The following is a 16,869-nucleotide window of genomic DNA, read 5'->3' as shown; positions in this document are numbered from 1 at the left end:
TACCCACATGCCTCCCTTCAGCTCCCATGTAAACATATAAAAAAAGATTGAAAATGGAGCAGAGGGACTTAACAGTTATAATTTATTTTGTATATTGTGATTATATATGCATAATATGAAAATCAAATTGATAAAGTCCATGACATCTTCTGACCTGTGTCCTCACCCTTGGTGCATTCCACCCTTTGCTTTTCATTCCACTAGCCCACTCAGATCAGAGCAGTGAGCGGATCCTTAGCTCCTGAAATACAAATGAGTGACAGATGTATGTTCACAGATTTTTTGAAAAGAAATATTTACCTTATGCACACCATTCTGCTATCTGCCCTAGCTCTGAAGCTCATGTATGCTTCTTAGGGAAGGAATTGAGAAGCACACAGCATATTACTATCAAGACTTTTCCTGGTTGTAACTGAGGCAATTTCCTGCTGGGGGGCCGTGGGGCACACAGTGGAACTTGATGTAATGAGGGTCACCACCAAATGTATTGTGATTTGGTGTTGGTTAGCTGTTTCACGTTTCTTATGGATATATACGGGGCTCTCAAGTAAATCATAAGCCCCTCAGAGGTAGTCTCCTTCAGCATACACTGCCTTGTAATCCCCCAAATGCACAATGACATAAATTCTAAATGAGGATCCTTAAGTGGGATGGTTTCAAAAGATGCCTTAATAATCGTTTCAATCTCTCCCCCAAAGAAGCGAGAACTTTAGCATTTAAAAGTATATCGTAAGGCTGGGTGATCTGTAGTCTGTCATTTCCTCTGTCCAGGGGAACAGAGAATTTGGGAGAGTGTAAGTGCGAATGTGTATGAGCTTTCATCGTTTGCATTACTATGGCTCTTAATTACAGTAATCATTTTCACAAATGGGCTTTGTTTTCTACTCTGGCTCCTTGGCTTTTGGCAGGCTGCACCGGGCAAACACCTGTTGTCTGGTTATACAGAGGAACAAACACCTGTCAGTGGAGTCAGTAAGTACTAATGTAGAGACTGTCATCTGGGGTCTTGGGAACCTTTGCTATTGTCAGAAGAAAGGAAAGAGCACCTGCTTAGGGCCCGGGAGGGCTGAATAATAGCTTACTGACTTCTGACAGAAGATGTCGATGAATCCCTTCCCTTTACCTACTCCCCAGAAATGCAGCCTGGGGCCGCAACATCTGTTAATGAGTGAATGAATGTGGTCAGGTTTGAGGAAATTCCTTTCTAAAGGAGACTGTAGTTTAACAGATATGAGGGCTTTGAGGCATCAAACTATAAATGGCTTTTATGTATGAATATCCAATTGCTAAGAGTGGATGAAGGGAAGCAAGAAGAAAAGAGAGATAATGGGAAGAAATGTTGGGAGAGCAAGAAAAATGGGACAAAGATTTTTTCCATATGACAACCTCCTTCAGAAAATCACCCTTTGGAGCGCATTCGTGGTACTGGGCTGGTCCTATGTAGAGACAGGTATAACCAGCTTAATGGACTTCTCTGGAAAAAGTCAGTGTCAGTTCCTGAACTTATCGATTATTCTTTGACAGTTCAGCTATTTAAATACAGTTTATGTCCACACATGGAGAAGGAAGAAAATGAAATGATACAAAAGTTTGGGAAGGAGAGAGAGGAGATTAAAAGTCTACATTTTTCAAAGATAGATTTTAGCACCAATATTTATTTTTAGATTTCCTAACCTTTTGTTCCCCATAATCAAGATATATAGAAATCCACGCCAGCTCAGAGAAACGTCTTGATCCTGGCTCATCTGGTGAAAGATAACCCACAAAGCTAGGGAATGTAAGAATGGAGCCATCGAGCCTTTCCATTTGTATCTCTTTCCAGTTGGAACTGTTTTCCACTATATTCTGTCAGCTTGAAATTCCTCCTCCAGATGGATTTTGCTTGTCTCTTCTGTCCCACTGTCTCCTTTCCCTACGTTATGACTTTTCCTAGGCTCAGAGCTCTCTTGGCATAAGATAAAAAGAGGAAACGGGGGTGCACGAATAAAATTGTAGGTAATGAGAGCAGAGAGGAGAAATCATTAAGAGAACTTTTAAACTTGGATTCACTCCTGATGTTTCTCTTTCCTGCACCCACTATATGCAATCTATCAGGAGCTCCTTTTGGCTTTATCTTCCAAATATATGCAGAATCCACACACTTCATACCATCTCCATTGTAACCACCCAGGTATAAGCCATCATCACCTCCCAAAAGACCTTGCTTTTGGCCTTTCCACCCTTTCAATTTATTGTCAATGCAGCATAGCAATATTTTTCAAAAGAAAAGTCAGTGTATGCCACTCCTCTCCTTAAAACTACCAATCATGGTCTTCCCTGGTGGCACAGTGGTTGAGAGTCCGCCTGCCGATGCAGGGGACACGGGTTTGTGCCCCTGTCTGGGAAGATCCCACATGCCGCGGAGCGGCTGGGCCCGTGAGCCATGGCCGCTGAGCCTGCACGTCTGGAGACTGTGCTCCGCAAGGGGAGAGGCCACAACAGTGAGAGGCCCGCGTACCGAAAAAAAAACAAAAAACAAAAAAAACTGCCAATCACTTCTCGTTTCACACCTAAAATAAAAGCTAAACTTCTCCCAGTGGCCTTCCAGCCCCTAACTGAACCCCAGGCTCACTCTGTTCAAGCCAGACTGGTTCCCCGGCAGTTCTCAAAACTTAGCAGCCACACGTTCACCTTAGGACATTTACCAAGGTCACTTCCTCTGTTTGTACTACTCTTCTCAATATATTTGTCTCTTTCACCTCTTTCAAGGTTTTGCTCATATGTTTTCTTCCCAAACATTACCTGCCCACCCTATAAAAAACTACAGGCTCCATACTCCCTAACTTTCATGCTGCTTTTCTTTTTAATTTTTTTTCCACAGCAGCTATTTGCTTAATAAACAGTTATGTGGCTCTTACCATCAATCAGGCATTCTTGCCAGGTATTAATTCATCAAATGCACATAGCAACCTTATGGAGTAGGCCCTATTGTCTTGTCTATTTTATAGTCATAAGAAAACTGGGGGGGGGGCGGCTTCCCTGGTGGCGCAGTGGTTGAGAGTCTGCCTGCCGATGCAGGGGACGCGGGTTCGTGCCCCCGTCTGGAAGGATCCCACATGCTGCGGAGCGGCTGGGCCCGTAAGCCATGGCCACTAAGCCTGCGCGTCCGGAGCCTGTGCTCTGCAACGGGAGAGGCCACAACAGTGAGAAGCCCGCGTACCGCAAAAAAAAAGAAAAGAAAACTGGGGCACAGAGTAGATAAGTAACTTACCCAAGTCACACAGCCAGGGAGTGGTAGAGCTGAGGTTCAGACTCAGTCTGATTCTAGGAGCAATACCCTTACAAATGTGCTCGAAGTACTTATCACTTTCTAATATATTACAGGATATACTTCTTATTGTATTTATTGTTTATTGTCTGTTTCACCCTGCTAGCATGTAAGCTTCACGATGATAAGGATCTTTCTTCTGTTCACAAATATTTATCATTCACCTAGAATGATGCTTGACATATATTGTGGGTGCCCAATAATTATTTGTTGAATGAATAAATAAACTGGATGATTGAGAGTCAGCTCCCCAGCTTGAGATACATTATTTTGGGTTCATTACCGAAACATCCACTTCTCAGTTTATCCTCCAGGGACTTCAGGTAGAATAAGAACAAGGAGAAACAGCACTCTAGTTCAGATATTTTATTTCACCCTATAATTTTTGAATGAGAGAAACTGACTCAGAGATGCTGCTGTTATTTCCCTCTAATTTTTTTTTCACTGTAAGTTTACGTTACAACTCCACCCACTCCTCTCCACCCTATATTTGGAGTGGGTAGATGTGAGAAGAGAGAAGTAAGGAAAGAAGTGAGGGTCACACACACGTACTAAACACCAGTTATCCTTTAAACCTTACTTCCTCTAAGAATTCTGCAGTGATGACAACACAAAGACAGATGGATCTGGAGCCAGAAAATGGGGATGGGCTATGTGATAGCAATGGAGCTGGTTCTTTGTGGTACCCACACTTGACAAACAAAACAAAGCAAACCTCCTGCATCCAGATTTTTAAAAATTCCAGAGTGGAAGCCTGCAGTGCTTCACAACTCAGTTTGTTTTGTAAAGACAACAGGGGCAATGGTGGAAAAGATCCCTAACGAGAACCAATATACCTGAATTCTAATTCCACAGCTCACCTCCACACATGAACACACACACAATCACTGTGTGGTGACTCAAACCTTAGAGTCTCATTTTCATTCTCTGTAAAAATAGGGGTAATAATTTCTGTTTTGGTGTTCTTTGTTTTGAGAAGTAAATAGGAGCACAGGTGTGACTATAAATGAGAAATTATCACACAAATTTAATTTATAATTAAAATTATATAATTATAAAAATTATAGCTGCTCATGTTAAATTTGTCAGAGTAATGCACTTCCCTAATATACAAAAAATCTAACAATGTATGAGTATAAAAATATTTTAATCGGTTCACCTTGCCTTTGGAGAAATGTAGACAGTAAAATAAATAAATTTAATGCGCTGGTGTGTCATAATTTGTGACAGAAGAGCTCGGTTCAGCAACTTCTTACAAGGTTAGATTGTGATTCCCTATAGGTACTTCAGCAGCTGAAAGCAGCTGAACATCTGTGAATTATATAAGATGAATGAGATTTATCGGCTTTATTTTGAGGAAAACTAAAGGAAAGGAAGATAATCAAAGTAAAGATGCCCAATCTGCATTTGCAAGTGTCTTCTTCAAATAGTGGTCCTAATACTGCTAGTACTTCTAAAAGCAGCAAGAGTCACTGGTGTGTCATCTTCTCTGACTCTTAGGCCTTTAGCAGGTACAGCAGTTTGCAGAGTAGGAGAATGTATCCAGATAACTTGCCCTTTGAAAGAAAAGGAATTCTCGTCAGATTTCCACGTGGGAATACCTTGGTAGCAGACACATTGACGCCATGGTAGCGAAAGCTACTTGTCTTAAAATCAAACAAATAATTTCCACAGACTGTGTTGAATAACCTCACAGTGTCTGAGGTGCCAGAGGAGAGCACTTGGAACAAACTCTAACCTGTTTTCACAGCCTTTTCTCCATGAGTAAAACTGAGACACAAACGTGTCAGTTTTAAGAGTTTTCCTTATATACAATTAATTTTCAAAGTTTTTTTTAAAAGTATTTTAGGACCTCTTACTTCATTAAGCTTCACCTGTAATGTGTTTTGATTTGTTCAGAGAAAGATGAGCAACAGGACTGTAGGTTTACTATAACAAGGCCTCATAGGGAAAATTTGGGGGCATGTCTAAGATTAAAAATTTTAAAGGTCAATATGTTTTAAGAAAAAAAAGAATCAAAAAGAAACTTTCAGTGGCAAAGACCACTGTTGGTTTGTTACCAAGGTAAAGCATTTTGAAACGTTTGAAATTGTTATTAAAAATATTACCTCTGTGGGCTTCCCTGGTGTCGCAGTGGTTGAGAGTCCGCCTGCCGATGCAGGGGATGCGGGTTCGCGCCCCGGTCCGGGAAGACCCAACATGCTGCGGAGCAGCTGGGCCCGTGAGCCATGGCCGCTGAGCCTGCGCGCCTGCGCGTCTGGAGCCTGTGCTCCGCGATGGGAGAGGCCACAACAGTGAGAGGCCCGCGAACCGCAAAAAAAAAAAAAAAAAAAAAAAATTACCTTTGCATTGATTAATAAGGAGGTAGGAAACTCTTGCACTCTCCATTGCGGTTGGTTCACACCTAATCTATTGACATTGAAAGAAGGACTGTTAACAAAGCAAAATCTGGGGGACACTTTGGTTACAGCTTCTTAAAGGGAATCACAGGAAACTAACTTCTATGTAAATTCTGGGAACCAGGAAGTACGGTACTGAGATCTTAATATGAATTGAAACAAGATGCAGGCCCAACAAGAAGAAATCAGCACCTAAACATGAACATTAGAGGCTGACTGGATGAATTATGAAGCATAACTCCTCTCCATAATCACACCTGACCTTGGCACATGAAACACACACGCAATCATCTGCACAGGCATAATACTCGTAGCTCTGCAACCTGGACCAACTTTCTTAACCTCTCTGAACCTCACTCTCCTCACTGGTAAAATGGAACTGGTGATAACCTCTGTCTCCAAGTGCTGTTTTGATTATTGTTGTAAAAGCCAAGGAACTAATGCACATAAAAAAAAGCAGTACTATCCTTTCCTGGCACGTTGGGTGCCTCAATACCGTTAACCATCAAAATGCAATCCCGCTTTTCCATTCACTTATTTTGGGGGAAATTATTTTGGAAGAGAGAGGGCTTCACATTTTGATGCAAGTTAACAAATGCATCTAAATGGACCTTCCTTTTCTAAGTCAGATTTCTTCAATTCTGTGAAAGGAAAAGTAAATGCTCTTTATCCTGATGGGTAAAAATCACAAGGGATTTCCTTTGTCATAAATATCAGAAACAATGTCATCAGATGACATGTAGCGAAGTGACAGGCCTCCAATTTACCAACAATAGTACACAAGTTTTGCAGGCTATGGAATAATGATCACTGATGTCTTCCCATTTCTGGAGTGATGATATTCAGGCACCTATATCATGGGTTCTCCCAGTGTGGGTAGCATATCTTTTCTAGATAGCAAAGACACCTGCCACGTAATGCCAGAATAAAGCCTTCAAATGACACTCCATTTGTCACGTCCGTATGTCACAAAAAGTATTCTTCTTGCAGGGATTTTCCTAGCCAGTCCACATATTAGAGGCATATTAAAGAGTCCTTCCTGTATTAGGAAAATAAAACATAAAACACTCAAATAAAAACAAGTGCAAACAGTCCAGGGTAAGATTAGAATTTCCAGGAAGCACACATTTATTTCTGTGTTACTTACTGCTTCTTTACATGAAGCCCAAGGAGCAACTGGACAACAGTAGTCAATGCTCTACTTTATTTCCATTTTGTTTTTCTTTCTTTTAAAAATTTACATATAGGGCTTCCCTGGTGGTGCAGTGGTTGAGAGTCTGCCTGCCGATGCAGGGGACACGGGTTCATGCCCCGGTCTGGGAAGATCCCACATGCATGGAGCAGCTGGACCCGTGAGCCATGGCTGCTGAGCCTGCGCGTCCGGACCCTGTGCTCTGCAACGGGAGAGGACACAGCAGTGAGAGGCCTGCGTACCGCAAATAAATAAATAAATAAATAAATAAAAATTTACATATAGTAAAATTCATTCTTTTTTGGTGTACTGATCTCAGTTTTACAAATGCATAGACATGTAACCATCACCACGGTCAAGACCTTCATTTGGTTGTAATTGGCCCTAAGATATACATAACACAATATAAATACAAAGTATAAGAGAATCAGTCCTTTAAATGGAAAACACAAAGAATGGGGGAAAATGTTAGAAGAAAGGTACATGGGCTTCTGTCTTCTGAAATAAGCCCTCCACTTCCCACAATTTTTCTTAACTAATTTCTTCTCTTTTGTTCCTTTTAAAAAAAAAAAAGATCTCAGCTTAAAAGCTATTTCCACTCAAGTGCCTTCCCTGACTCATCTCCCACCCCAAATCTAGATTAGGTCCTCCCTTCATGTCTTTTCAATGTATCCCATTCTTGATAAAGTATTCTTACTTGCCACAATTTTATCTATACAGCTTTATTCTACATAGCTTTTTATGGGATAATTAAACAAAGTCCATCTCCCACATCACCTAAGCTGAAAAAGGAGTTGAGAATACAATTGGTCCTGCTAGTCTCTCCAAAAATGGTATTTTTTTCAACAATTTTTTCAGGCTCAAGGGTAAAACAAGCCTAATACTATCAAATTCTTTTTTTATCTGTTTTATTTATTTTGTTAAATTGAAGTATAGTTTACAATGTTATGTTAGTTTCAGGTGTATAGCAAAGTGATTCAATTATATATATACATATATATATATATATATATATATGTATATGTATGTATATATTATTTTTCAGATTCTTTTCCATCATAGGTTATTGCAAGATATTGAGTATAGTTCCCTATGCTATATAGTAGGTCCTTGTTGGTTATCTATTTTATTTTTTTATTTTTATTTTTAAATTTATCTTGGAGCATAGTTGATTTACAATGTTGTGTTCATTTCAGGTGTACAGCGAAGTGAATCAGTTATATGTATACATATATCCACTCTTTTTTTTTAATTTTTAGATTCTTTTCCCATATAGGCCATTACAGAGCATTGAGTAGAGTTCCCTGTGCTATACAACAGGTTCTTATTAGTTATCTATTTTATATATAGTAGTATGTATATGTTAATCTCAAACTCCTAATTTATCCCTTCCCCCCTCTTCCACTTTGGTAAGCATAAGTTTATTTTCTATATCTGTGAGTCTATTTCTGCTTTGTAAATAAATTCATTTGTATCAGTTTTTTAGATTCTGCCTATAAGTGACATTATATGATATTTGTCTTTCTCTGTCTGGCTTACTTCACTTAGTGTGATAAACTCTAAGTCCATCCATGTTGCTACAAATAGCAATATTTCATTCTTTTTAATGGCTGAGTAATATTCCAGTGTGTGTGTGTGTGTATATATATGTGTATATATATATATATATATATATATATATATATATATATATATATATATATATATATATATATATATATATATATATATATACCACATCTTCTTTATCCATTCATTTGTCAATGGACATTTAGGTTGCTTCTATGTCTTGGTTATTGTAGACAGTGCTGCAATGAGCATGCATCTTTTTGAATTATAATTTTCTCCAGATATATGCTCAGGAGTGGGACCATACCATATCAACCTTTCTCTGATGGTTGGGTAAAAACTGTGTGAAACTAAAGATCAGTGTGTGCAGCTGAAAATCAGCATTAGGGTTTATAAAGTACATAAATGAAGTTAAATGTGGAGGCTTGCTTGTATGAACTTGTTTCCAACCAACAAATGGCATGAGACCTACCACCAGTCTCTCTGCTCCTAGGGTTAGACACTATAGTCAGCTACACTTTTCAGTAGCTTTCAATGGACAATCAGCACTAAGCCAGGCTGGCCCACAAAGGTTGATCTAGGTTCAAACACTGGCAAGAAACGCAATCAAAATGCTAACAAAGGTTTCTTTCACTTTGTCTTACTACAGAAACATCAGTCATATAGAGTATGGCTTACACACAGAAAGATCTTAGAAGGGAGTGCTCATGACTGATCATTTCTCCTTAGTTCTTCACGCTACAGTGTGCAAAGTGTCACATTGGTTTATTCAGTCCTTTAAATAACTGACCAGGTAAAAGTAGACAAAAAAACATACTGCCTTTTATACTATTTTTTCCCCATTACTCTAATGGGTGGATCAAAAAAGATCTTGCTGTGATTTATGTCAGAGTGTTCTTCCTATGTTTTCCTCTAAGAGTTTTACAGTGTCCAGTCTTACATTTAGGTCTCTAATCCATTTTGAGCTTTTTTTATGTGTATGGTATTAGGGAGTGTTCTAATTTCATTCTTTTACATGTAGCTGTCCAGTTTTCACAGCACCACTTCTTGAAGAGACTGTTTTCTCCATTGTATATCCTTGCCTCCTTTGTCATAGATTAGTTGACCATAGGTGCATGGGTTTATCTCTGGGCTTTCTATCCTGTTCCATTGATCTATCTTTCTGTTTTTGTGCCAGTACCACATTGTCTTGATTACTGTAGCTTTGTAGTATACTCTGAAGTCAGGGAGTCTGATTCCTCCAGCTCTGTTTTTTTTCCCTCAAGACTGCTTTGGCTATTCAGGGTCTTCTGTGTCTCCAAACAAATTTTAAGATTTTTTGTTCTAGTTCTATTAAAAATGCCATTGGTGATTTGATAGGGATTGCATTGAATCTGTAGATTGCTTTGGGTAGTATAGTCATTTTCACAATATTGATTCTTCCAATCCAAGATCATGGTATATCTCTCCATCTGTTGGTATCATCTTTAACTTCTTTCATCAGTGTCTTATAGTTTTCTGCATACAGGTCTTTTGTCTCCCTAGGTAGGTTTATTCCTAGGTATTTTATTCTTTTTGTTGCAGTGGTAAATGGGAGTGTTTCCTTAATTTCTCTTTCAGATTTTTCATCATCAGTGTACAGTAATGCAAGAGATGTCTGTGCCTTAATTTTGTATCCTGCAACTTTACCAAATTCATTGATTAGCTCTAGTAGTTTTCTGGTGGCATCTTTAGGATTCTATACATGTAATACCATGTGATCTTCAAACAGTGACAGTTTTACTTCTTCTTTTCTAATTTGTATTCATTTTATTTCTTTTTCTTCTCTGATTGCTGTGGCTAGGACTTCCAAAATTATGCTGAATAATAGTGGCGAGGGTGGACATGCTTGTCTTTTCCTGATCTTAGAGGAAATGCTTTCAGTTTTTCACCATTGAGAATGATGTTTGCTGTGGGTTTGTCATATATGGCCTTTATTATGTTGAGGTAGGTTCCCTCTGTGCCCACTTTCTGGAGAGTTTTTATCATAAACGGGTGTTGAATTTTGTCAAAAGCTTTTTCTGCATTTATTGAGATGATCATATAGCTTTTACTCTTCAATTTGTTAATATGGTGTATCACACTGATTGATTTGTGTGTATTGAAGAATCCTTGCATCCCTGAGATAAATCCCACTTGATAATGGTGTATGATCTTTTAAATGTGTTGTTGAATTCTGTTTGCTAGTGTTGTGTTGAGGATTTTTGCATCTATATTCATCAGTGATATTGGTCTGTAATTTTCTCTTTTTGTAGTATCTTTGTCTGGTTTTGGTGTCAGGGGGATGGTGGCCTCATAAAATGAGTTTGGGAGTGTTCCTTCCTCTACAATTATTTGGAAAAGTTTGAGAAGGATGGGTGTTCTCTCTTCTCTAAATATTTGATAGAATTCACCTGTGAAGCCATCTGGTCCTGGACTTCTGTTTGTTGGAAGATTTTTAATCACAGTTTAAATTTCATTACTTGTGATTGGTCTGTTCATATTTTCTATTTCTTCCTGGTTCAGTCTTGGAGGTTATACCTTTCTAAGAATGTGTCCATTTCTTCCAGGTTGTACATTTTATTGGCATAGAGTTGCTTGTAGTAGTCTCAGGATGCTTGGTATTTCTGCAGTGTCTGTTGTAACTTCTCCTTTTTCATTTCTAATTTTATTGATTTGAGTCCTCTCCCTCTTTTTCTTGATGAGTCTGGCTAGTGGATTATCAATTTTGTTTATCTTCTCAAAGAACCAGCTTTTAGTTTTATTGATCTTTGCTATTGTTTTCTTTGTTTCTATTTCATTTATTTCTTCTCTGATCTTTATCATTTCTTTCCTTCTACTAACTTTTGGTTTTGTTTGTTCTTCTTTCTCTAGTTCCTTTAGGTGTAAGGTTAGGTTGTTTATTTGAGATTTTTCTTGTTTCTTGAGGTAGACTTGTATTGCTATAAACTTCCCTCTTAGAACTGCTTTTGCTGCATCCCATAGGTTTTGGATTGTCGTGTTTTCATTGTAATTTGCTTCTAGGTATTTTTTGATTTCCTTTGATTCCTTCAGTGGTCTCTTGGTTATTTAGTAACATATTGTTTAGCCTCTATGTGTTTGTGTTTTTTACATTTTTTCCCTGTAATTGATTTCTAATCTCATAGTGTTGTGGTCAGAAAAGGTGCTGGATATGATCTCAGTTTTCTTAAATTTACTGAGGCTTGATTTGTGACCCAAGATGTGATCTATCCTGGAGAATGTTCCGTGCACACTTGAGAAGAAAGTGTAATCTGTTGTTTTTGGATGGAATATCCTATAAATATCAATTAAATCTATCTGGTCTATTGTGTTATTTAAAGCTTGTGTTTCCTTATTAATTTTCTGTTTGTATGATCTGTCCATTGGTGTAAGTGAGGTGTTAATGTCTCCCACTATTATTGTGTTACTGTCGATTTCCTCTTTTATAGCTGTTAGCAGTTGCCTTATGTATTGAGGTGCTCCTATGTTGGGTGCATATAGATTTATAATTGTTATATCTTCTTCTTGGATTGATCCATTGATCATTATGTAGTGTCCTTCCTTGTCTCTTGTAACATTCTTTATTTTAAAGTCTATTTTATCTGATATGAGAATTGCTACTCCAGCGTTCTTTTGATTTCCATTTGCATGGAATATATTTTTCTATCCCCTCAATTTCAGTCTGTATGTGTCTCTAGGTCTGAAGTGGGTCTCTTGTAGACAGCATATATATGGGTCTTGTTTTTGTAACCATTCAGGAAGCCTGTGACTTTTGGTTGGAGCATTTAATCAATTCATGTTTAAGGTAATTATTGATATGTATGTTCCTATGACCATTTTCTTAATTGTTTTGGGTTTGTTTTTGTAGGTCCTTTTCTTCTCTTGTGTTTCCCACTTAAAGAAGTTGCTTTAGCATTTGTTGTAGAGCTGGTTTGGTGGTGCTGAATTCTCTTAGCTTTTGCTTCTCTGTAAAGCTTTTGATTTCTCCATCTAATCTGAATGGGATCCTTCCCGGGTAGAGTAATATTGGCTATAGGTTCTCCCCTTTCATCACTTTAAATATATCATGCCACTCCCTTCTGTCTTGTAGAGTTTCTGCTGAGAAATCAGCTGTTAACCTTATGGGAGTTCCCTTGTATGTTGTCATTTTTCCCTTGTTGTCTTCAATAATTTTTCTTTGTCTTTAATTTTTGTCAGTTTGATTACTATGTGTCTCAGTGTGTTTCTCCTTGGGTTTATTCTTCCTGGGACTCTCTGCGCTTCCTAGACTTGGGTGGCTATTTCCCTTCCCATGTTAGGGAAGTTTTTGACTATAATCTCTGCAAATATTCTCTCGGCTCCTTTCTCTCTCTCTTCTCCTTCTGGGACCCCTATAATGTGAATACTGTTGTGTTTAATGTTGTCCCAGAGGTATCTTAGACTGTCTTCACTTCTTTTCATTCTTTTTTCTTTATTCTGTTCCACGGCAGTGAATTCCACCCTTCTGTCTTCCAGGTCGCTTATCTGTTCTTCTGCCTCAGTTATTTTGCTATTGATTCCTTCTAGTGTATTTTTCATTTCAGTTATTGTTTTGTCATCTCTGTTTGTTTGTTCTTTAATTCTTCTAGGTCTTTGTTATATATTTCTTGCATCTTCTCGATCTTTGTTTCCATTCTTTTTCTGAGGTCCTGGATCATCTTCACTATCATTGTTCTGAATTCTTTATCTGGTAGGTTGCCTATCTCTACTTCATTTAGTTGTTTTTCTGGGGTTTTATCTTCTTCCTTCATCTGGTACATAGCCCTCTGCCTTTTCATCTTGTCGATATTTCTGTCACCTTTTATACTTTTAGGCTGGGGAAATAGGCCACACCAGCATCCAAGATCCTAACAATGAGGAATTCTTGCTACTCCACAATTAAATATTCCCAAGTTCTCTTTCTCATGTGACCATTGGATCTATAGCAGCCCAGCCATGGTCTCCATGGTCACGAACTCCATCACAGCAGGAACTGTGTTTATGTTGGTCATTTGTTGAATCCACATGATTCCAGTAACTGAGAATGCACTCAGGAAATATTTGTTGCCTGAGTGGAAAAATGAATGAGTGAATGCATCAATGGGTTCTTGTTCTGTCTCTGCCATCGATTAACTATGTGGTTGCCAAGTTCTTTATTTTCTCCATACATCGGGTTTTCCTCAACAGTAACATGTAAAATCTGAAAAGCAATTCAATTGGATAATCACTAAGAGTCTTAAAAAAAAACAGACAGATGTTATAAACACAGGATCAACAGAAAAATTCACTTATCTCTACCTTATTTCAGGTTTTATAGACCACATTGCAGCCCATTTCAATTAAACTACATTAAATGATGGAAAGAGTATATCTTAGTCCTGGCAAGGTTGATTATTGGTATGTGGTTTTGCATAGTATATAAACTGCATGGACCTTCATTTTCTTATATACAAACTTAGGAGAAGAATCAGGATATTTCTGACCATTTTTATCACCAACATTTGATTATTCTAGTTTTTTCAATATCTTTTTTTTTTGTTTAAAGTTACTCTTTTTTGTGAAAATTATTGAATTAGTGTATTTTAAATGCCTAATTTCCAATGATTTTCTTTAAGCTTGTCAAACTAACAAGTTCTCTAAACCTTATAAAGACAATAAATATTGTAGAAAACAGTTACTTCTGAAAAAGACAATAGAGAGTATATACAAAACTAGGAGAAACAAAGCATAGAGGAAAAGTGATATCCCAGGAGATGGGGATCACTGTGCTTGCAGAAGGATTAGGATAAGGAAACATGATCACAGCATCCTTGCCACAAGAAGAATACTCTAACTTACAAGAGTGGATTAACATCATTTCATCTTCCAAGCTCTTCACTTTTTGCTCTCTTTGAAACAACAGTTTTGATTCAAGCAGAACACTTTCACTTTTCCCAGACACAAACAGCTTTCATTATTGCAAGGATTTATTTTAGCATTTGGAAAAGTGCCAAAGATCCAGGATTTCTCCAGATTTTAACCACATTTCTGACACTGTGCATCCAATAAGATGTGACACATGGACATAACAGGTTCCTAGAGATTTTTTTAAAAGAAAATAAAACTCACTTTGTTATAATACTAAACCTCTCTTAGACTGACAAGACCAAGCATGATCAAAATATCTTTTATTATGTTCTTTCCCATTGTTTTTAATGACACTGCTTTGCATTTGATGAAATAAAGGCACACAGAAGGGAACATGCCCTTATTTAGAGCAATTAGATTTAGGAAAAAATTAGGTGTGGTCCCAGGGCCAGAAACTCAAGAGAGACCAAAGATTCTCTGAAAAGAAGCTAGAACTGTATATAGTCACATATGATCCTTTTGAGGAAGAAAAAGTTGAGGCATTTTAAACAAAATTTCTGTTCAGTAAACTTTCTTGAGATCTCAGACTTTAAAAATAAAAACAGTAAAATAGGAGAAGGGGCACAGAACAATGATAAATGCACATAAGGGGCAGAAAGAAAAAAGTTTGAAAGGGTGAAGAGCAAAATGGATCAAGACAATGGAAAGACTATTTTTGCAATGCCAGTAATTAATTTTTAACTTTCTAATGGACATCTTCAATGAGTCACCCAAAGACTCCTAAAACTTTATCACGTCCTAAATATCATTCATTTTCTTTATCTTAGATTTGTTCAGAGCCTGAGACAAGGATTGGGTGTAGATAGTTTATTTGGAAGATAATCCTAGGAAGCAGACAAGAGAAATGAGAGAATGAAACCAGAAATGAGGTGAGAGCCAAAAAAAAAAAAAAAAAAGGATAGATTATTGAACTGGTTTCCAGCATCAGTAACTGGGGCACAGACCCACAGGGAACATGCTGGGCACCTTGTAGAAACTGGCTCAAAATTGTCTCATAGAAAGTTGGGGAAGTTGGAGCAATTATCCATTGATTCCTCTTCCTCCCACTTCCAGGCTGCATCTACGTGCTGGATGAGGGTATTGTCACCTTAGAAGAAAGCCCTGTGGTAGAAAAGTAGAGAGGTACATTTCCTGTTTGAGATGGGACCCTGGTGGTACACAAGGAACTGCTTACTGCAGCAAGGATGAAATATGTGTGCAAAGGAGAGATGGTGCAAAGCACCACAGCATCTATTAATATCTTCCCTCCAAACTGCTCCTCTTCATACATATTCACTTCTTCCATTAATGCAATAACCCTCTACCAAGTTTCTCCAAGCCAGAATGCTTTGAGTGATCATATTCTTCCCCATCCACCATATCTAATATTGAAGTTTGCTCTTTTCACACTTTTTTATAATTGTGGTAAACACACACATAACGTAAAGCTTACCACCTTAACCATGTTTAAGTAGTGTTAGTTCAGCAGTGTTAAGTACTGCCACATCGTTGTGAAACAGACTTCCAGAACGTTTTCATCCTGCAAAACTAAAAATTTATACCCATTAAACAACAGCTCCTCTTTTCCCTTTTGCCTTTTGTCCTTTTAAGTCAGGAAACAGGCCACATCAGCACCCAAGATCCTATCAACTGGGTTCTCTTGCTTCTCCACTATTAAATATTCCCAAGGTTTTTTTCTGATGTCATCATCAGATATATAGCAGTTTGTTCAAACAAACAAGATGAAGGTTATTTTAATTTTTGTATTTAAAAGAATATAATTTTTCACTGAAATATCATTAAAGAGAATTAGAAAGCTATCAGAAGGGAGTGGGAGGACAAATCACTTATGATTTTAACTCCTAACCATACTCGCAGTCAACAGTTCTGATTTGTTTATTTTCTTTTTCACTTCTTTTAACAAGTAGTGTATTTTTCACATAGTTTTAGTCACACAGTATGTACAATTTAGTTCCTTTTAAAATTTTAACATGGTGCACGCAGTCAATGTGAAAATGGATAATGATAAAGCCCTACATGTAGGCTTAAAAAAAATCAATTGCTCAGGTACAAGATAGATGGGGCAGAGAATCTAACATAGCTTGTGTTAAAACATTCATAAGTACAACACAGGTAAAAGACCTTGGGACTGTTAGTTTGCCACAATCTCAATGTAAATCTCTATTGAGACAAGGCTTCTCAAAATCAATTGCATTATTGGAATACTTTAGAAAAGATATGGATGGGACTTCCCTGGTGGTCCAGTGGTGAAGACTCCATGCTTCCAATGCAGGGGGCACATGTTCCATCACTGGTCAGGGAACTAAGATCTGCACATGTGGCGTGGCGGGGCCAAAAAAAAGATATGGAAAACTGTTTCCAAAACAGTATGACATATTTTACAATAGGACCAGGGAATTACAGACAATACAGTATAAAAGATCTGATAATATTAGTATTTGACTGAATGATCAGAGGATGTTTATCATAGAAAATAGAATTGGAAGGACTATACATGTTTT

The sequence above is a fragment of the Mesoplodon bidens genome (genome assembly GCF_964165515.1).
Source record: "Mesoplodon bidens genome assembly, chromosome: 1".
Classification (NCBI taxonomy): domain Eukaryota; kingdom Metazoa; phylum Chordata; class Mammalia; order Artiodactyla; family Ziphiidae; genus Mesoplodon; species Mesoplodon bidens.
The sequence above is the reverse complement of the archived record's forward strand: the minus strand, read 5'-3'. Positions refer to the sequence as shown.